General features: G+C 36.3%; 1 long non-coding RNA gene across 1 annotated transcript in view; it reads left to right on the top strand.

The window, feature by feature from the left end:
- Positions 1 to 21,993, top strand: part of LOC309482787 — an 89,553-nt gene that overhangs the window by 1,044 nt on the left and 66,516 nt on the right. The window contains exons 2-4 of the long non-coding RNA XR_014200368.1: positions 213 to 269; positions 8,958 to 9,044; positions 17,631 to 17,799. This is a non-coding gene — a long non-coding RNA (uncharacterized lncRNA). The remainder of the gene's footprint in view (positions 1 to 212; positions 270 to 8,957; positions 9,045 to 17,630; positions 17,800 to 21,993) is intronic.

The raw sequence follows: 21,993 nt of genomic DNA, 5'->3' as shown, positions 1-21,993 counted from the left end.
CCCTTGGTATTGGATTCTTGCTTGTGCAGTAAATTATTTTAAGGTATTTCATCAATGGCTTCTATAAAACGAAATTATGTTGCAAGATAATGAATCCCTGGAGCTAGTTAAGCCCACGTGTTGTATTGACCAAAAAAAAAACTACATGCACCCAGAGAAATTGTTATTGGAGCAAAAGTGTGACAACTAACCCCGGTCTCTTATTTTAACAGCATATCCAGTTCGACATATTGCGGATTCAGAACATACAGTTTGCACAAGGGCAGAATGTGAGTATTATTAAACTTATAAACTTATAATTTTTAAGATGTCACTTTTACAGTAAACCATTTGGTATTGGTTTACATTTTGCCATTATAAAGGCCACTGTTATGTTAACAATGTAAGGGAATAATTGCCAGCAACATGTTTAACAGTGGACAGTGGAGTAGATGGAAAAGTATTTTGAATGACTATTTGGGAATTGAGGATAAAATAACCTGTATGATGCATTGTATAAAAGTGTCTGTTGGCACATATTCATGCCTAATTAGAGTCCAGTGCCATATTCTAACACTAGAGGTCAGCATTACACAGCATTGTGTGTACTGATATCAATCTGGTCTGAAAAGTGCAGAAACAGATTGATTATCTGGTGTCATTACACGTGTCGAGGACATTCAGATTTTTCAAGTATAGTACATTCAATTACAAATGCATGCTAAATATGAAGTAATATAGAGCATAATGCAAGACGTTGTAAATAAGGAGTAAAAAGGGCAGCGTTCTTCAACAAACATAAGCACCTGTGGGCAAAAACATGTCAAGATTAAACTGTTGTCCTTCTCAGAGCAACTTTAGTCTGTTCTGAAGAGGATTTTACCTATGCAGCTGCAAAAAAGAGCCTTCAAATGCTGCCCTCCAAAGCCCAGCTCTCTCTCTCTCCCACACGTACACACATGTGATAGTAATTTCAGCATTAGCTGATGTTATAAATAACTGAATATTGTGCTTTTTAAATGCTTAGCACTTGATTTAATTTGTTAAGCCAGCTGCAAAACAAATTGCCTTCTGAGAGAAATAAAAGGCTGTATTTAATTAACCAGACCTGATGTTGGACAGAGAGTAACTGTAAGTGGATTTACAACACTAAGGGACGAACGTTAAGGTGAGCGTAACAGAGAATGAACTTGACAAGCCTGACTAATGAGAGCAGACAGTAATATCACATCAAACGATTACATCAAAGAGTCTTTCCTAATAGCAATAATTACAACATTCTTTGATTCTTGGTAAGAGAGATTATGGAGATGACAAGAATCAGTGCAAATTATAGTTAGACAGGTGATAGGAAAGTCACTAATGCATAGTATAGAAAATTGCAATATGACACCTGAACTCTTTCTTTCTTTCTTTCTTTCTTTCTTTCTTTCTTTCTTTCTTTCTTTCTTTCTTTCTTTCTTTCTTTCTTTCTTTCTTTCTTTCTTTCTTTCTTTCTTTCTTTCTTTCCGAACAGATAATGGCCTTATCTGAAGTGTTTGATAGGACTTTAGGTAGTACATTGTTATTATCATAACAAAGGAAAGGTAAATATTTGGATAAATGGATTTTGGAATTATGATATGAAGTATGACCAATTCTAGATAATAACTGTTTAGCAGCTCTACTGTAGATTGGTGAGATTTACGTTAATGCTGAAACTATTAATGTCACCAAACAGATTAGCAAAAATAATTACATAACATTTTAAATGCTAATTATTATTGGGTTTTTTTGGGGACTTAAATGTAATTCCATCTGCAAACTCCATTTTGGTTGAGCCATTGTTGTTATGTCAGGATACTCAAACAGAGCTATGTTTTTAAAGTGCCACAACATTTTACTTGTAATTGTATTTGAATATATAGCTGTGATAGGTGCAAATATTATAGCAAAATGAAACCTTTAAAGTGCCACTATTATGCTATTATTTTGGAGGTCTCCTGCAACAGGTTTACATGCATCCAAGGTCAAAAAACATTTTAATTTTCACACTGCACGTCACCTCATGTCTCAAAGAGTCTGAAATGGTTAGTTCGAAGATTCAGTCTCTCTAAACCCCTCCTTTCCATGAACCTACTCTTCTCTGGTTTGTGCACTGTGATATGATGGCGTCGGTTTTATTGCATCAATTCCAGCGCGAGTCCTCATGTCATCCTTTTGAAGTGCGTGCAAAGTGGGTTCACAGCGCTGAAAACAGCGACAACATAAACCAAACTCTTCCAGGCCGCATCTACAGCGGTTTGAGGGCGGGTCAAAGTAGACGTTGTTCGCGGGCTGGATGGAAAAGCCAAGATGTGCATACATTTTAAAAATGCACACAAAACACGTAAGCGCTCAACTGAGTCGGATAAATTTATCCAATAAGAAAACATGTGCATGAACTACGATGGAAACACATTTTCCGAATAAATTCCTCAATGAACTCTAAAAAAACATGTGACTTTGCGATGGGACGGCATAACTGGACCAACCAGTGACCCGATCTCATTGCACAGCATCCGAAATGCTGTTTTTGTTCATTCTGAAATGCCTAAGCAAAGTCTGTTGTCAAAGTGGTTCGGTGTAATTTCCTCCCAAAACTGTTTTAAACAACTGGAAAAACAGCAGGCATCTGCCTCAGAAAGCAACATGACCGCGTTTATTGTATTTTATCTGCGCACTCTGAGGAGTAATAGCCTATGTTATTTATACGAACATTATATACATTTTATATATATAAGTGTATATATATTTAGTGGCTTCTCCTACTGCATCAACTTCCATTTTTTTGTGTGTGATATATATCACCATTTTATCAGGAAGTGGCGATTTTGTTACTTCGACTGACTGGATAGAAACGGTGCCTTATTCGCGAATGTTTTATGCGATTCATTTTGAGCATATGGTAAATTCGCAACTTTGGATGGAAAAATAGCTAATGACTATGACCATCGGCTGGCATTACGCATGCGTGTTACGTTGTTTTGTAGTTATGTAACAGGAAGTGAGACTAGAATTGCTGACCACTCGTTTCAGCAATTTCAGAATTGATTATTTCTTTTAGGAGACAATAACTTTATTTGTCATGCACTTTGATCTTTAAAACTTTGCAGACCTTATACATTCACAAGCAGCTATATTACACACAGCATGTAATATATAATATATATAAAAAAGCATAATGGGGCACTTTAAAAAGTGGAAAGGGGATATGATGTTAGATATTTTTGTTGTGTGCAAACACATGCCATGCACAATTGCAAAATTATGCCGAATTGCTCGACGTAAGGTTCATGGCATGCTCATAATGTAAACAAACAAACAATCATAAACAAAAAACAGATGTCGGAGTCATCCGAGGTGGACTGACACACTGTATCATTGAACCCGTTTGCTTGGACAGGCTTGATGTCTTCAGGTAGGTATACTGGATGTGAAACAGTACACTCACTTTCCCTTGCCCTTGCCCTCTCTTTTTGTCTTTTTTTTTTTTGTCTTTTCTTTTTTCCAACAGAGTTGGACCAAAAAGCCTGGAAGGAATTGATATTTTCCATTGGATGTAGAACTTGGACCTCTGTTTTATAGTTGTTGTTCCCTCTCATTATTTGATTAATCCTGAAGTCTAAGAGAACCGAAATGAAACAGAGAAAAATATATAAGTGCTGAGCTCAGCAGATTTATTTTTTACCTAATGAATAGATAAGTTTGGATTGTGCCACGCAGAGCTGCCAAGGAGACCATTTTTATTGCTGTTCGAAACATCTTTGATTAAGCGAAGCTGAATGGTTTTGCCTCTCTTTATTAATTGGTGCAGTATTTCCATATTCCACCACACAAATTTAAATCAAATGATCTCATCATACAACTATTTCCTGTTTTAGAGCCAATGTTTTAAACTGCAACAATAAAACACACCTTACCAGTTGGATGTCAGGGAGAAAAACTTTTTTCTTTACTTTGAGGAAGTTCTTTTTAAAGAGAACATAAAAACCATTTTGTTTCTTTCAGCCCGGTGAGACTTGGAAATGGTTATAGACGATATGCTAGCCAGGGGCAATAAAAGGTATGTTTTCACATTTAGCCTCAGCATCAAGGAGTCGCCACGTATGACCTCACGGAACTCAGAATCGAAGGTTAAATTAGGTGAAGAAATTGTTTTCCTCTATTTTTCTAATAAGGGAGATTTTAATGTTTGAATGACAAGTATTTTCATTATCGCACACCACTCTGCTATGTGTAAATGTTGAATGAATTAAAAATGAAATTATACAAAAGAAAACTCAATAATTAAGACTGATGACAAAACTATGCACTTTCTTAATGGTGTAAAATGGAATATGGAAATGTAATATATTGACTTTGAATGGTACTTTTTGTCAATTCATCATGTCTTTATCTTTATTCTGGTATTCTTTCTGCAAATATTGGTTATGATGTTAGCCTTTTTCCAGTGCACCCAGCTCTTCTGCCACCTCATTAACGCATTAGTCACTATCAAAGAGGGGGAGACGTTCACATCTGGCCTTTGTTTCTTCACTTTTGTAGGCCTATTACATAACCTGAAGCATTTCAGGCCTTTGTTTGAAATCCCTAAGCTTTTACAATTTGTACGCCTGACAATCCTGGTTTCCATTTAAATAACTTCACTTTTCTCAAAATGTCTTTCCCGATTCACCTCCATGATAATGAAGCAATGAAGCAATTTAGTCAGCATGTATTCTGTTTTCACTCCATCGGGGGTTTGCATCATAGCATGCCAAGTGTCATAAAAGTAAAGAGATAAATAATGCAGCCAAGCTCTCTGAAGCACCTGGCATGTACATTTATATGCTTCAGTATTAACATTTTTTTTTGTGCTTTATTGCTCAAAAAACAATTAGCTCTGTGTCATTAGGCCATGGGGATGTGATTGGCCGTATTCTGCAGTTTCACATGACCCAGGTGGAATTCCATTGTGAGCATGAAGATATTGTTACAGTACAGGTATTACAATTTAAGTGATAGTCGTTCGGATAAACACATCTTTTGTTCCATAACCTAGTTAGCTGCCTAAAGGCAAAGCATTTTGATGTATCATGCTTTTACTCCTGACTTGAAAGCAGTTCCAAAAAAATACTTAGTTTTGTTGCATTCTTAAATACCTTGTTTCAGGCAAATTCTAAAGCAGAATTACATGCGTCCTTGTGGAGAAGGCAATCCCATAATGCATTGCGACAAGCTACCTATGTAGAGCATTTCAAATGGATCCTTTTCTCATTTCTGGGGTTCGGAAACGCAAGTCGTCACAGTTGGGTAAACTTTTTTACTGATAAAAAGTAATTACAACAAATGTAATTTTTGGGGTTTCCATTTGCCCCAATAGCAAAAACAAATAAAAAAATCCACGATAGCATTTCTATGACTTTCCAAAAGAGGGGGATTTAAAAAAAAAGATTTTAGAGGTTCCACAGTGTTTAGGATGCTGCCTTAGAAGGTAGCAGTCTACATAGGCAGCAAGTTAGCTCACTATAGGCTTAAATGTTGGACAGATGCTCTATATTCTTGAGGGTGCGAAATACCCTCAAGAGAGCAAGTTATGAGGCTTTACCTTGCCAGGTGTTTCTCATTTGGGTTATAGTGAAGAAACGTGAATCCCTCTTCATTGAAAGACCTGGTACAAAGAGTGGATTCAGAGGGAGGTATTTGATGATGCCAGGTTTAAGACTCCTGTTGAGTCTCATATGCATATTCAGCACTTCCCCATAAACACAGAGGCAGTAAATACAGAGGAACAGCCAACTGTGTACAAGTTGTAACCACTAAAATATCCCTGGCAGACCGCAAACCAGGAGGTTCGACGAGCTGTGTGTGCTGAGAATTACTTTACATGGGAATTACAATTTAAAATGATCTGCCTGAGAGTGTGGGATTTCTGAGGTTTCAAAGTTCTCATATCTGTCAGAAAATTCATTTAATAATACGTATTGTATGTAATAGGATAGTTAATTGATTCCTGCACTGCAAAAAGTTATATAAGCATAATCTTAAAATAAGCATATACTGTATCTTAAGTCATATTGCTTCTCAAGTTAAATGTCTTGATTTAAGAATGTTTTAGTCGGGGTTGTCCAAACTTGGTCCTAGAGGGCCACTGTCCTGCAGAGTTTAGCTCCAGCTCGCCTCAACACACCTAGACATACACTCTCCCCAAAGCACTTCCCCTCGGGGGAATCCCCGCCACCATTCTGAAGTGCGTTTAACTTCATCAAGTGGGCGAGGAAAGTTTATATGGACAGACCCTCGACTGCTCGCATTTGACAGAGGGAGTGAGTCTACTCAATAGGTACACTTTCAGGCAGATCCATAGACCACAATGCAACATGATTGTGACGTCACATCAGGTCGCGCCTAATGTATCCTCAGCCCAGACAACTCCAGAGTGTGATATTGGAGTTATTTTGATATTTAACCGTATTTAATAATTGTAGCTACCTTTTTTACACGGTTATAGTTTAGTGTATTATCATTTGCGTTTATGTAATTTTTAGCGAGGGAAGGAAATACAAAATTGGACTTAAACGCTGCCCTTGATTAGCTGGTTCAGGTTTAATAGCGATTGGAGCTAAACTTTGCAGGACAATGGCCCTCCAGGAGAAGAATTGGACACCCCTGGTTTGGATTTGTTGCCTTATTTTTAATTGACTTCGACACCAAAAACGAATTGCTTGGCTGTTGTTAATCTTACAGTTACATTGCATGATATTGTTGCTAAAATGAACTAACAACAGTTCCACTGAGAATGGAATTCAACAATCTGTGGCCTAAAATGGAAATAAACTAAACAGCTGCCTGTTTGATCTGCACATTTCATTTTTGGATACTAGATATAATTTCATCTCTCCACTCTCTGGTAAATTGTTGTGCACATGTGTACAGTCACGTCGCTAACATCTTAACCATCCCTTATCATATCCAGCATAAAGAACTACACACGTTTTTCAAGCTTTTGAAGGTTTATGCTTTTTGTTCAGGAATGAGTTGTTAAGCTCCAGCCACTTGATCTGGGCAAGTCTGGTCCTCCACCCACTGTCTGGATTTACTTTCTAAGCAAAGCTGTTTTTAATACAGGCTATTTGACATCCAACTCTATCCCCCGTGGTCCACGACTTGTTTTGGCATATGATACGGAGTGTGACCATTTTAGAGGCATCAACTTGGGTGTCCTCTAGGTTTAGAAGAAATACAGCCACTGCTGAACATGAAGGTATAAAACCTGCCAGTTTTTTACCACCAGACCTTTGGGTTTGTTAACCCATTCAGACACAGTATCTATTCAAGTGAACATACTTTTCTTTGGTGGGCATTTTATGTTTTTGTCATTTGGTGCCACCCATATCATTATTAGTCAGATGCTGCGAAATATAATGATGTTCTATTGTAAATAAAAAAATAATAAAAAAAACGTCCTATTTACTTTTGAAAGTATTTTATGCTCCACAAGGATGCTCCCAAGTTGTGATGCTTAATTATTAAATAGTTTTCTCCATCAAATGTTTACAAGAACATAGCAGCACATGATTCTTTTGTCGACGCGAAAGCTGACACTGCTGCATGTAAACAAATATATAAACCACTGAATAGGCTAATAATAATTAGGCTAGTTCGTATGGCCCATGCTGGCAGATACTGTAGCTGTGTATTGTTGTAGATGCTGTATCATTTGGCAGCAAAATGCATATTTCTACATGAACGGCTATTCAAAAGTTACTGTGCTTTCTGACAATTTTTGTTTGTTGCAAGCAATATCACAAGTTGTTTCATTATATTATAGTAGATCTTTTTTTTATTATAGGGCTCAGGTTTGTCACTATGAAGGCATTGGGGATGTGCATGTTTTTTATGGTGCAATTACAGTCAGTGTTTTCATGATATCATTTTCAGCTGGTCTTCTCATGGCATTTATAGCTCAGGTGACTGCTTCAAAACAACCACAGAACTGAGTGCCCATATGCAATATTGGCAGATTTCAAGTCGCATACTATCAGGCACCATTGAGAAGAATAGGATAGTTTTTAGAATCATCTTTAACTGATTTCCAGATATTACAGGCATGTTTAGTGACATTTTATCATAGTATTCTATTATAGTGTTACATTTCTTACACAAATGTATAATGTATCCTACTCAAAAGCTTGGTGTGATTACAAATCACACCAAGATGCATGAGTCATGCTTTTGTTCTGTACAGATTTCTTGCAGCCTGCAGAGTACAATAGAACGTTTGATTGAATGTCATCAGAAGTGTTTCAATGTTGTACAATCGGACACAAATTAGACAAAAGCCATTAACAAATGAATACTTTTTTTTAAAGATGCGGATGATGTTTCAAATGATGTTGGCATTGTCAGTTTATCTTTATTTTCTCACAGTTGTTCAGTTATGTTATCTCTGAGCAGGTGAGCATGCACAAATATTGGCTTTGGGTATGTCAATAATAATGTTCTTAGTCCATTCATTATCTGCCTTGTAGCCACCTGCTATTATCTCTGAAAAAGTGTGACAGACGGATACAGCTGAAGACGTTCTGTATGGCTTCATTGTGTGATTACAGATACACTGACAGAGGCCTTTTCATAATCTAGCCTTGAGCTCATTAGTTTTTCTTCTAATGCGATAAATAACTGCTGAAACCCTTTGTTTGTTTGAAATAGTGGACTAAAGTTTAGAGGCCTAAAGACACCTTTTTAATTCAATACATCCTCGTATTGCCTAAATTAAACATTTCTCACCCTTAATGGAATAAAAAAGAAAGAAAGTTTAGAATGTTAATGTCTCTTTTCACATGAGATTATCAGTAAACTATGACTCATATTTTAAGTTATTTTCCTCTTTCAAACTGTTATATGCCTTCGAAAGACTTGTATAGGAAATATAGTGTGTGGACTACTTTTATGCTGCTTTTTGTCTTTTTTTGCAGCTTGAAACCCCATGGTGACCCTTCACCTTCATGGCATGGAAAAGAGTGGTGTCAACATTCTGCTAAACGTCTCCTTTTCTATTTCAAGTAAGTCATATTTGGAACAGCATGAGGGTGAAGTAAATGAAAACAGAAACTACTATAAGTTGCTTATTTCTTTACAATTAAAAAAGAGGAATGGGCATGAAATACTGATTTTCACTGATTTTTTTAAATGTATCTATGTACAAAGAGGCTGCAGAGCCATGAATCTAGCACAGCTATGTAGTATAAACTATAACAATTATATAGTTTAACATCATTATACAAAAATGTCTGACCGAGGAATGCAATGGAATGAATGCATTTAACCAATCAGAATCAAGTATTACAGAGAGCTGTGTAATAAAAGTAACTTAATGCTAGAAATTTCCACATCTGCCTCATTGCAAAGGATCAATTGGCAATACATCTCTTATAATGTTTGTAGCATCACATCAGCATGTCCTCTGTAAACTCACAGGTGTTCTTATCCACACTGTAGTACTCCCTGTGTTATCAGCTTATCCTGAGTGTCTCTCTTGAAAGCGTGACCTCGATCCCCGGTGCACTTGGGTTTAAACAGTGAACGCAGTGTGTGCTCTAATCTCTCAACGTTCTTTCCCATGTTTCTCTCTTGTGGAGATATTTAAGCATTCAACACACTTAACCTCCAGCTCACATCACGCTGAAGTGGAGGTTATGAGTCAATAGCCATGATTCACCCTGACTTGATGACTTGTTTTTGTCCTTTTGGAAAAATGTAAAAAAAAAAAAAAAATCTTGACAATTATCTGGTATTTTTCAGAAAAGCCTGTTGTTGTCAAACAATGCTCTTTTAACCGAAAAGGAAATTGGGCTCAAACTCAAAGATATGTGCTTTGGAGCCAACCACTTGTACAAATCACAGGGTGTCAAGTATTTCAAAGCATGTGGTAGTGAGTGTTTACTGCCACATTTGTGTACTGAAACTGTACTAGTCTCATTCATTCTCCTTCTTTACTGTCTCACATCTTTATCAGTGGAAACAGTATGATATGTTTGATCGGTTATAAAGATGTTGAATCAATGACTTACTATGATAAATCTAAGAACTAGTCGCACTCAGCAGATGTTTGGTCATTTGCAGCTTATTCTGGACAATAACACTTATACAGGAGTGCCAACAATAGTTTTTTCATGGTGTTTGGGGGTATACAGTAGTATGAATTTGATTCGGCTCTCTGGAATACTTGACTCTGTTTATCAATCTCGGGCATCCGGTCAGATATTTGAGTATACTGAAAAATATTTAGGCCTAAATTTAAGATATAAATATTCCATCCATTTGGATGGAATATTTGTCCATGTCACAGTTTTAACATGAGCTTAATGTAATGCATATTTCTTAGTCATGCATAAATGAAACGGTTAAGGTTTTCTATTATTTGTATGATATTGAAACAAATTAGATTTATTGATGATAAATATATAAATCTGGTTGTTGTGTATTTAAAACACATTTAGTTTATTAATACTATTACATAAATCTTATGTATGACTGACAAATATTCGTTTATGTAAAAAATGTAATTCAAATACATAGATTTTGTATTGTATTTTACTAGATTTAAGATAATATTCATTCATACATCAGGCAATAGACTAAAGAACACTGGAAGTTAATTACATGATCGGAGAGTTTTTCCTGGATTAAATTAATGCATCTAAGAAACAGGAAGTAAGCGCAATACATTTGTCACATGCACAAAGGCTTTTTAAATTCCCTCTCAAAGTCTTTTATCTACCATAAGTGGGGAAATTAAATAATTCATGATGAACTCAATGTGAACAATGGCTTCCATCCGTCCCCTGCACTGCATTTTTACTTTGTTGGTTGTATCAAAAGTGCAGTGTTTGCCAGATGGCAAAAATAAACCATGTCAAGTGTGATTTCAAATACATGGCTTTAATTCCGTGCCATCTGAACTCAAGCTTGTGTTAATAACAACCACCTTTTGTGAACTCTCTGGCGCTTGGAAATGTCATTGATGCACGTCAAATAATTGCGATTTGTTCTATAAAAATCCTTAAAAGGGGTCAAGGCTTATCAAAATATTTTGAGCCGTTGGTGTGAAGGTATGATGTCGCTCAATTCAGCAGCTGTATGTGACTTTACAACAATGGGACACTTTTTTCCCATCACTGCATTGGCTACAAATAAAACCAACACTTATTGCCTTTCTTTTGTTTATGGCTTTTGATTAGTAATGAGAATACCACCCTTAATGGTCTTTATTATTCGTTTCAATTTCATTTGGTGAAATTGCTTTTCGCTTGTAGCAGATTGCTCAGACGTTTCTGCAGGCCGGGCGCTAAAGGGTGTAAAATAAAAGCAAGAGCATCCTCGTTTGAAACTGTAATAACAGCATTTTGGTGAAACAGATTTGGCAAACGCTCCAGTGCATATTTGTTTTTGTGCTCTAGACATTGTTAAAGGTTTCTATTTACAACATGTTTTTGCAGCATCTGTCTGTTGATCTCTTGAACACAGTGGCCTCAGAGGTGTTTAAAGTCCCCCTGTGGTGAAAAGCAAGTTTTTAATGTTGTTTATATGTCTATGTGGTGTTTCTAATATGCTTTAAGACAAACCACGTGCACATTCTCAAGTCAACACCATTGCTGAGTATTTTCTCCTTAAATCTGCAGTGAAAAAACAAAAAAGAGAAGCCAGGTTATCCCGATATATTTTTATGTTGATATATGAAAAATCTGGTACATGTAGCAATATAGCGGGTGAATTATGTATATGATGCATATTACGATGTTATGATTAACCATACGCCTTTCTATAACTATAAGTTGTTCTATTGTTAGAAGGCAGCTGTCTGACTCTGAGATGCGAACGGGAACATGGTTTGTGTAACATTAGCAACACACTATTAGCTGTTTGATAACATAGTCTAGCAAAAAGCTAATCATATTAATTACCGTTATGTGTCCGACGTTGTAGGGAGCGATACATTAAACGCATTACCGTTCTAATACATCGACTTGTACACGAGCCTTTATGAGTGAGTGGAGGCGGGGCTCATTTGCATATTAATGGGTACGCGTTTACTAATTGAAGCAAGGGTGTAGCTACATTCAAGCTATTTTAAGGCATTAAAAATTTTTTTTCACAGGGAAAAATGTTTAAATGTGTAATTTTGGTAATCAAAGATGAGTTTTAAGGGATAACATTTTAAATCAGAAACTTTAAATTAGTCAGAATCCAATAATTAAAATGTACGTTAAAGAATCCTATCTATCTATCTATCTATCTATCTATCTATCTATCTATCTATCTATCTATCTATCTATCTATCTATCTATCTATCTATCTATCTATCTATCTATCTATCTATCTATCTATCTATCTATCATTCGTTCCGTCTATCTATCGGTCTCTTTTGTTCCGTCTGTCTGTCTGTCTATCTATCTATCTATCTATTGTTCCGTCTAGAGGCGGGGCTCATTTGCATATTAATGGATCCGCGTATACTAATTGAAGCAAGGGTGTAGATACATTCAAGCTATTTTAAGGCATTAATAATTTTTTTTCACAGGGAAAAATGTTTAAATGTGTAATTTTGGTAATCAAAGATGAGTTTTAAGGGATAACATTTTAAATCAGAAACTTTAAATTAGTCAGAATCCAATAATTAAAATGTAAGTATGTACGTTAAAGAATCCTTTTAACAAATAATCATTATAACAAAGTATAGACAGTGTAAATAATTTTCATATTAAATAATTTTGTAATTATTATTTGTAAAAGTAATGACTTGTAATCTTTTAAATCTTTCACTGTACATCGCTAGTCTTGTTGGTGGTGCTCGAGCTGTTGCTTTCACATTAAATCTGCACTTTACTAGAGCACCCTTACTAATTTCAGAAGATTTGATTCTGGAACCGTTGCTATGGGGTTGCTAGAGTGTTTTGGGTGTTTGCCTACTGTTCACTTCTCTATGAATTTATTAAAATTATACTGTTCAAAAGTTTTGGGTCAGTAAGATTTTAAAAATGTTTTTGAAAGAAGTCTCAGTCAGCAAGGCTGCATTTATTTAATCTAAAATACAGTAAAAATGCAATATTGTGAAATATTACAAATCATAATATTATTATTTTTTAAATATATAATTTATTCCTGTGATGGCTGAATTTCATTCTAATATGCTGATTTGCTGCTCAAGAAACATTTCTTATTATTATCAATGTTAAAAACATGTCAGTTTATGCTGCTTAATAATTTTGTGGAAACCTGTGATTTTTTTTTTTCAGGATACTTTGATAAATAGAAAGTTGAAAATAACAGCATTTGATTTAAATATAGATACTTTTTGTAATATGTAAGATTCTTTACTGTCACTTTTGATCCATTTTTTTGCATCCATGCTGAATAAAAGTATTAATTAAAAAAAAAAAGAAAAAAAAAAAAGACTGATCCCAAACTTTTGAAGGATAGTGTAGTTATGAGCAACATATAAATTGCCTAAAGTGTTCAACACGCAGGGTTCAGAAGTCCACACAACATGTATCTCTTAAAGAAAATTGACACTGATCCTTATGGCTTTCGTGTATATCAACCATATGATCCCAGAGGAATTTTAATAGCTCATCCACTGTGTTCCCGTCACCACATTTGAGACAGTTCCAGTGCAACATGTGGTTATTCCTCCAAATGGGATTCTCAAAGAGGAAAAGAAAATGTGTAAAAAAAGGAAGTGCTTGGATCTTAAAACTACAAGTAATTGCATGTTCCTGGCAAAAAGTAGCACTATGTGCCTGTTTAGTTTTGTGTGTGGTTTGCTTGTTTTATACCAACCAGCCGATATGCACACAAGCCTTTAACTTGTGTGCACTTATCGAATTGTAAACACTGGCAAGCAAGCCTGTATATTCATGTGGCAAGACTGGGGAGAGCAAACATGAGACTACAAGCTCCAGATTTCTGTTGCTGGATGTGATAATGTTTTGACATATAGACACTTCAACCAAACTGTAAACCGTGTTTACGTGAGGACAGATAGTGTCAGGAGGCTTTCTCTGTCTGTCTATCTATCTATTGGTGCATTCCATTTGTTCTCCAATGTGAGAAATTGGCCTCAAACTCAGTGGTCCACACAGTACTAGCTAACCTCTATTTGTGAGCACTTACTGTATCTGTCTGTCGTTCTTTCTAACGTTCTATCGATCGTTCTGTCTATCTATCTATCTATCTATCTATCTATCTATCTATCTATCTATCTATCTATCTATCTATCTATCTATCTATCTATCTATCTATCTGTCTATCTGTCTGTCTGTCGCTCTTTCTAACGTTCTATCGATCGTTCTGTGTATCTATCTATCTCTCTGTCTGTCTGTCTGTCTCTTTCGTTCCGTCTATCTGTCTGTCTGTCCATCTATCTATCTATCTATCTATCTATCTATCTATCTATCTATCTATCTATCTATCTATCTATCTATCTATCTGTTTCTTTCGTTCCGTCTGTCTGTCTGTCTGTCTGTCTGTCTTTTGTTTCGTCTGTCTGTCTGTCCGTCTATCTATCTATCTATCTATCATTCCGTCTATCTATCTGTTTCTTTCGTTCCGTCTATCTATCTATCTATCTATCTATCTATCTATCTATCTATCTATCTATCTATCTATCTATCTATCTATCTATCTATCTATCTATCTATCTATCTATCTATCTATCTATCTATCTATCTATCTATCTATCTATCTATCTATCTATCTATCTATCTGCCTTTCATTCTGTCTATCTATCTGTCTCTTTTGGTCTGTCTATCTATCTATCTATCTATCTATCTGTCTGTCTGTCTGTCTGTCTGTCTGTCTGCCTTTCGTTCTGTCTATCTGTCTCTTTTGTTCTATCTGTCTGTCTGTCTGTCTTTTGTTCCATCTGTCTATCTATTTGTATGTCTGTCTGTCTATCTGTCTTTTGTTCTGTCTGTCTGTCTATCTTTTGTTCCATCTGTCTATCTATTTGTCTGTCTGTCTGTCTATCTGTCTTTTGTTCTATCTATCTATCTATCTATCTATCTATCTATCTATCTATCTATCTATCTATCTATCTGTCTGTCTGTCTGTCTGTCTGTCTGTCTGTCTGTCTATCTGTCTATCTATCTATCTATCTATCTATCTATCTATCTATCTATCTATCTATCTATCTATCTATCTATCTATCTATCTATCTATCTATCTATCTATCTATCTATCTATCTATCTATCTATCTATCTATCTATCTATCTATCTATCTATCTATCTATCTATCTATCTATCTGTCTATCTATCTGTCTGTCTGTCTGTCTGTCTTTTGTTCTATCTATCTATCTGTCTGTCTGTCTGTCTGTCTCTGTCTGTCTCTTTCGTTCCGTGTATCTGTCTGTCTGTCTGTCTGTCTGTCATGTCTTTTTTATGTTGTCTTCAACAATTATTAGTTTAGCTTTGCTTCATAAGCTGAGTGTGAGGATGGTGCTGATCTTTTGGTCTCCGTCTTAATAACGGGTTCCTCTTCGCCAAATCTCCCTGATATGAGCCTTGACTTTCAAAGGGATTTCTTTATTAGTAGTCGAGCAGCAGCATAATCACCAGCTCCCAGGGAAAACCACTGAGTTAAATAATCAACTGTAAACAGCCAGGGAATGTTAATTATGCACTGGCTGCATCCTTAGAGGACAAAACATATTTAACTTGCAATTTTGAACGGCGGAGAAACCCCACACATGGTTGTGTGGGACCACACTAAATTCCACGTTTTCATTGCATTCAATGACATGTCTACACTGTAAAGTGATGTTTTGGACAATGGCAGAAGACGCTGGCCTTCCTCACTGTTGTGCCTTTTGACAAAGGTGTAATTTTAGAGAGTGAATTGTCTCCTTATGCAATTTAGATCCTTTGAGATTATAATCAAGGTAGTTTTGCTTAAATACAGTCCCAGCTTTGACCATATTTGTCTCTAAAGTTCCATGTTTTTATCACTCTCTCACATCGCTTGAATTAACCGAACTGCTGACAAAAGCGGTATTTCTTGTGCGCAGAACCAAGACAAAACATGTCTCAAATGAATGAAAAATAAAACGGCGCTGTTAGAAGATTGTCACTCAGAGACACAGACATCTGGCTCCTCTGTAGTGTTTGGAGGTCTCTTAAAACATCACCCTGTGATAGCCAGAGGGACAAATGTGACTTAAAACAGCATTTAGGGTTGAAGACTGTTTGTGTTAATATTCGTTTGATAAACATCAATATGGGAAATATCTGCTCTTAAATTAAAATTAGCTGTTGCTGGAAACTCACAGATTTCCTAACTTGTCGTGTAAGGCTAACTTTTTGATCTCATATGAGAACAGTTAAGTGAGATCTGGTTCAAAGCAAAATGTGAGATCTCACAAACATCACAGTGGACATTGTCACGTGTTTTCCATTTGTCACACGTTATTTGGTGTCCTCTTGTTAGTTTGTGATGTCCAAGTCAAGAATGTCCTGAAGCAACTCCCAGATGCTGACAAAAATTAGGAGCTTCCAGCAGAGGTCCTTCTTTTATCAGTTTTATTGTGACAGGTTACCATGTGTTGGGACAAACTGCCCCAGTGCTTTATTGTGGACTTCGGCACATCGCTTTTATATCGCATAAGAGGGCACAAACACATGTTCTACCCATCTGCCCTTCATAAGATCTTTTTGAAAAAGAAAAAGACAGCAAAACAATACCAAATACAGCAGAAATTGAAATTATTTAGAAACCAGGAACACAAAATGAGTACAACCAGCCACTGAAAAGTGAAAAATAAGGAAACACTTAATGATTTACCACTGCAATTATTTTAAACTCTTCTCTTTTGTTTCTTTGTGTTGCTTTTCAGATTGCATATTTTTCTTTCTTCTATAGATATTTTTGACATCTTTTTTTATTTGATCATTTTAACACGTTATTTGAAGGTTATGTAGTTACATGCTATTGCATGTACTTACTATAGTAATAACAGGTAATTAGGCATAATTAAGTAACTAACCCTAAACCAAACCCTAACCATAACTCTATAGTACATGTAGTTAATTAATTTTACTCAGTCCTTATTTGAGGAAATACAATGTTACTACGTCACCTTAAAATAAAGTGTGTAACCTTTTATATTTTATCATTTAACAACCACTTTTCGTAACTCTTTTTTTTTCCCTGCCGGTTGGAAATGACGTCAGATAAGTCTTCTCACTGAAGATCGATCTGCCCTGGCTTTCTAATGTCTGACCTCAAGCTCTGTGGTTATTTTTAAGTAGTAGGTGAAAGAATTGCAAGTTTTATGTTGTCTGGAATGAATCCATATTTTATTCAGTACAAGGGCACAATTGTGGGAACATTGCTTTTATACAAGAGGTTTTTACATACAAGATGTTATTATTCCGAGTAACTTGCAATATGACAAGTCTATTGTATTATATTTGTAATAAAAAAGGCATTTTTGCTAGGGGGCCCACTGAATCCTCTTTTATTCATAAATGATTTCCTGAACACTCAAGTCAATTATGTTGCATGACAAAACAACAGTATTATTCTCTTTAACCATGACAGGAAAACTCATCAATGTATGATCTATTCTAATGTTCTTTCTATGTATTCCAGGTTTCCAGGTTCTACAAAAATTTTGAGCCGATGGGTACCTGTTTTTTAATTTCCTGTCGAGGACCATGCTGGGATTCCTCACAAATTCAATAAGAGCAAAATAACCCTGTGTGATAAACATCAAAGCTGCCACATTCAAAAAGGAAGGACCATATGATGAAAAAAGAGGGTAGGTTTGCATGCCTCAACAACAACAATAAGAAGAGCATTTTTTGTAGTATGTATTATTGACTTCCACTACTGAGTAATGTTGCACTGATGACAACTGCAATTGCAATTGATGTTTTTATATACTCTCAGCTGCCACTTTATTAGATACACATGTACAACCCCTCGTTAATGCAAATATCTAATCAGCCAATCACATGGCAGCAACTCAATGCATGTAGACATGGTCAAGTTCAAACTGAGCATCAGACTGGGGAAGAAAAGTGATTTAAGTGACTTTGAATGTGGCATGGTTGTTGGTGACAGACTGGCTGGTCTGAATAACTGCTGATATACCAGGATTTTCATGAACAACAATCTCTAGGGTTTACAGAGAATGGTCATAAAAAGAGAAAATATCCAGTGAGTGGCTGTTCTGTGGGTGAAAATGCCTTGTTGATGCCTGAGGTCAGAGGAGAATGGCCTGACTGGTTCAAGCTGTTAGAAAGGCAACAGTAACTCAAATAACCACTCGTTACAACTGAGGTCTGCAGAAGAGCATCTCTGAACGCACAGACAACATGTCAAATCTTGAAGCAGAAGAGCTACGGCAGCAGAAGACACACCGGTGACACTCCTGTCAGATGAGAATAGGAAACTGAGGCTATAATTCACACGAGCTCACCAAAATTGGACAATAGAATATTGGAAAAACTTTGCCTGGTCTGACATGTCTCGATTTCTGCTATGACATTCAGATGGGAGGGTCAGAATTTGTCGTAAAAAATGAAAGCATGGATCCATCTTGCCTTGTATCAACAGTTCAGGCTGCTGGTGGTGTAATGGTGTGAGGGATATTTTCTCAGCACACTTTGGGCCCCTTAGTACCAATTGAGCATCGTTTACCGCCACAGCCTATCTGAGTATTGTTGCAGACCATCCCTTTATGGCCACAGTGTTCACATCTTCTGATGGCTACTTCCAGCAAGATAACACGCCATGTCACAAAGCTCAAATCACCTCAAACTGGTTTCTTGAACAGTTCACTATACTCAAATGGCCTCTACAGTGACCAGATCTAAATCCAGTAGAGCACCTTTGGGATGTGCTGGAGGAGCGGGAGATTCACATCATGGATGTGCAGCCGTCAAATCTGCAGCTACTGTGTGATGCTTTCATGACAATATGCAGCACCAGCACCTTGTTGAATCTATGTCACGAAGAATTAAGGCAGTTCTGAAGGCAAAAGGGTCCAACCAAGGCTGCAATTATTTGATCAAAAAAATCAGTAAAAACAATAATATTGTGAAATATTACAACAATATTTAATATATTTTACAATGTAATGTATTCCTGTGATAACAAAGCTGAATTTTCAGCAGCCATTACTATTGTCTTTAGAGTCATATGATCCTTCAGAAATCTTATGTTTGTTGCCCAAGACTTGTTGCCCACTGAAGCAGGGTTGAGCCTGGTTAGTACCTGGATGGGAGACCTCCTGGGAAAACTAGGTTGCTGCTGGAAGAGGTGTTAGTGAGGCCAGTAGGGGGTGCTCACCCTGTGGTCTGTGTGGGACCTAACGCCCTATAGGGATCACCGTCCTTCGGATGAGACGTTAAACCGAGGTCATGACCGATGTCTTTCGAAACGAGTAGGGGTGTAACCCTGACATCCTGGCCTAATTTATATATATATATATATATATATAATATAATATAATAATTGGCTTCACCAATAAGCTGGTGTGTGGTGCGTGTTCTGGTGCAATATGGCTACCGTCGCATCATCCAGGTGGATGCTGCACATTGGTGGTGGTTGCGGAGATTCCCCCTTCCATGTAAAAGCCATTTGAATGCTGAGAAAAGCGCTATATAAATGTAATGAATTATTAATTATTATTATTATTATATGCTGATTAATACAAATATATATATATTATTCCAAACTATTGACCAGTATGTGACCTAATATATTAGTGTCTAGATGTGCTGTTTATCCATCCAATGTGATATTACATTTGTAAACAGATCTGACGGGGTCTTTACTTTCTGTCATTGTTTTCCAGAGCCCCTGGCACGATTTCAACTTCATTAGAGTGCCTTTTTGTCTCAGGTTATATAACAGCATCAGTAAATAATGTTTGGACATTTCTAGAACCTTGTGTTCCACATGTTTAATTCATGAAAAAGTTTCTTACTGGTAGATTTTTTTTTGCAGAGGACAAAGCTGTTGCTAAGCTCAGGCCTTCACCCACACAGAAATGTGCTAACTGTTCTCCGGCCCTCCACTGGAGACTCTCTCAACATGCAAGAGCATACCTCTGGTCTGCCCAGCTTTATAACACTGTTTTGGCCTGTTGCTAGAAAACCGTCATTATGTGTTGTGAGGACTAAAGCCTCTGTGGACCATGGATAAAGAAGCAGAAAATGGGAGCTGGATCCAAACTCTGTGAGGAGCAGGCATGTTTTGACCCCTGTCTTCGATCAAGGTTGTCCGAGTTGGCACAAATGGATCAAAGTGTCATTGAAACAAAAAGAGCATTCTCAGGATTCTCCTTCCTATCCCAGGCAAGCACAGGTGTTTTGCATGTGGTGTTTATTGTTAGCATGCTCAAGCATATGATGCTAGCAAGGTTAGCTATACTCCATGTCCTGACTTTCTGATTTGGGGGTGTGTTGATTTGAGATTCATTACAAAACCTGAAAGGCATTGATCACATTAAGTTGTATTTGTGAATTCTGATGGCACAGTTTAGTTTGCATGCATTTAATTGATAAATACATTAAATATTACTCATTTAGCTGGCTTATGCTGACAGGCTTGCATAAAACAACTACACTTCCCATAATTCTCTTTGGTGGCATAAGAATGATAAAATAGACAAGCAAGCAATCAAAAATGTGGCGGATGTCCAAAATCATATTAACAGTATAGCATTTGTCTGATAAGAATCAGTCCAAACTGTAATATAATAAATAAACTATACTGTTCAAAAGTTTGAGGTCAGTAAGATAAAAAAAAATAATAAAAAAAAGTAATACTTTTATTCAGCAAGGATGCATTCAACTGATCAAAAGTGACAGTAAAAAAACAAAACATTTTCATGAAAAATTTCAGTTTCTCAACAAAAAACAACTGTTTTCAACATTGATAATAATAATCATCAGAAATGTTTCTCGAAACATCAAATCAGCATTTTACAGTAGAATGATTTCTGAAAGATTAGTGACACTGAATACTGGAGTCAGCTTTGCCAACACAGGAATTAATTACATTTTAAAATATATAAAAATTGTATATATATACAATATATATATGTATATTAAATTGTAACAATATTTCACTATATTTCTGGTTTTATTTTTGATCATATAAATGCAGGCTTGGTGAGTATGAGATTTCATTAAAAAAAGTAACAACATGCAAACTTTTGAACAGTAGTGTATTTGCTTTTTATTTTGTAGCAAGGGATAACTGAATAACAAAACCATGATCTCGTTTGATCATTTGTGAATATTTCACCTTTTTTTCCTTTGCATTTTTCGCATACTAATGACACCATTGTCAAAATGATCCCTATTCACATGGATCCGCGAATACGACAAAAAACGCTGTATTCTGCTGTCAGGCCACTAGTTGGTAATGTCACTTGTAAAGAAACACTATGCGCCTATAGACTGCACACCTAATACGCATGCGCATGACATCACTGTTTTTTCATTAGCGTTTTTTGGTAGTTTACATGGAATGATAATCGTATAATTTTCAAAAAAGTGCACTTTGAAAGCCGTTTTCAAAAGTTCGCGTTTTCAGGCCCCCAAAATAGCCGCTGTCTTGTAAATGAATGGCCAAAAGTTGAAAAACTTTAGTTGAAAACTGTTGGGTAGACGACCCATGAGACAAATGTTAATTCCTGGTGTAAATAGAGCTAGAAGTAACTGGCCTTTTCTCAAGCTTCATCATCTGAACCTAATGTGGATCACCGTGAGTCATGTGGGAAATATCTTACCTGATGAATTGAGATTATTGAGAACTGAAGCAAAACCACAGGAGTAGTGTTAAACATCTCCCAGGGCATTAAATCCAACCAACAGTTAAAGTAATGTGGGTGATGCATGTCTAATTAAGGACTTCATTGTGCTTTGAGGCATATACAAATGTCTAAAATAACTAAATGATGATAATATCAGACACGTGTGTATTCATTCTGTAATCA

This window comes from Leuciscus leuciscus (assembly GCF_965113295.1).
Source record: "Leuciscus leuciscus genome assembly, chromosome: 19".
Classification (NCBI taxonomy): domain Eukaryota; kingdom Metazoa; phylum Chordata; class Actinopteri; order Cypriniformes; family Leuciscidae; genus Leuciscus; species Leuciscus leuciscus.
This window is presented reverse-complemented; position numbering and strand designations above follow the sequence as displayed.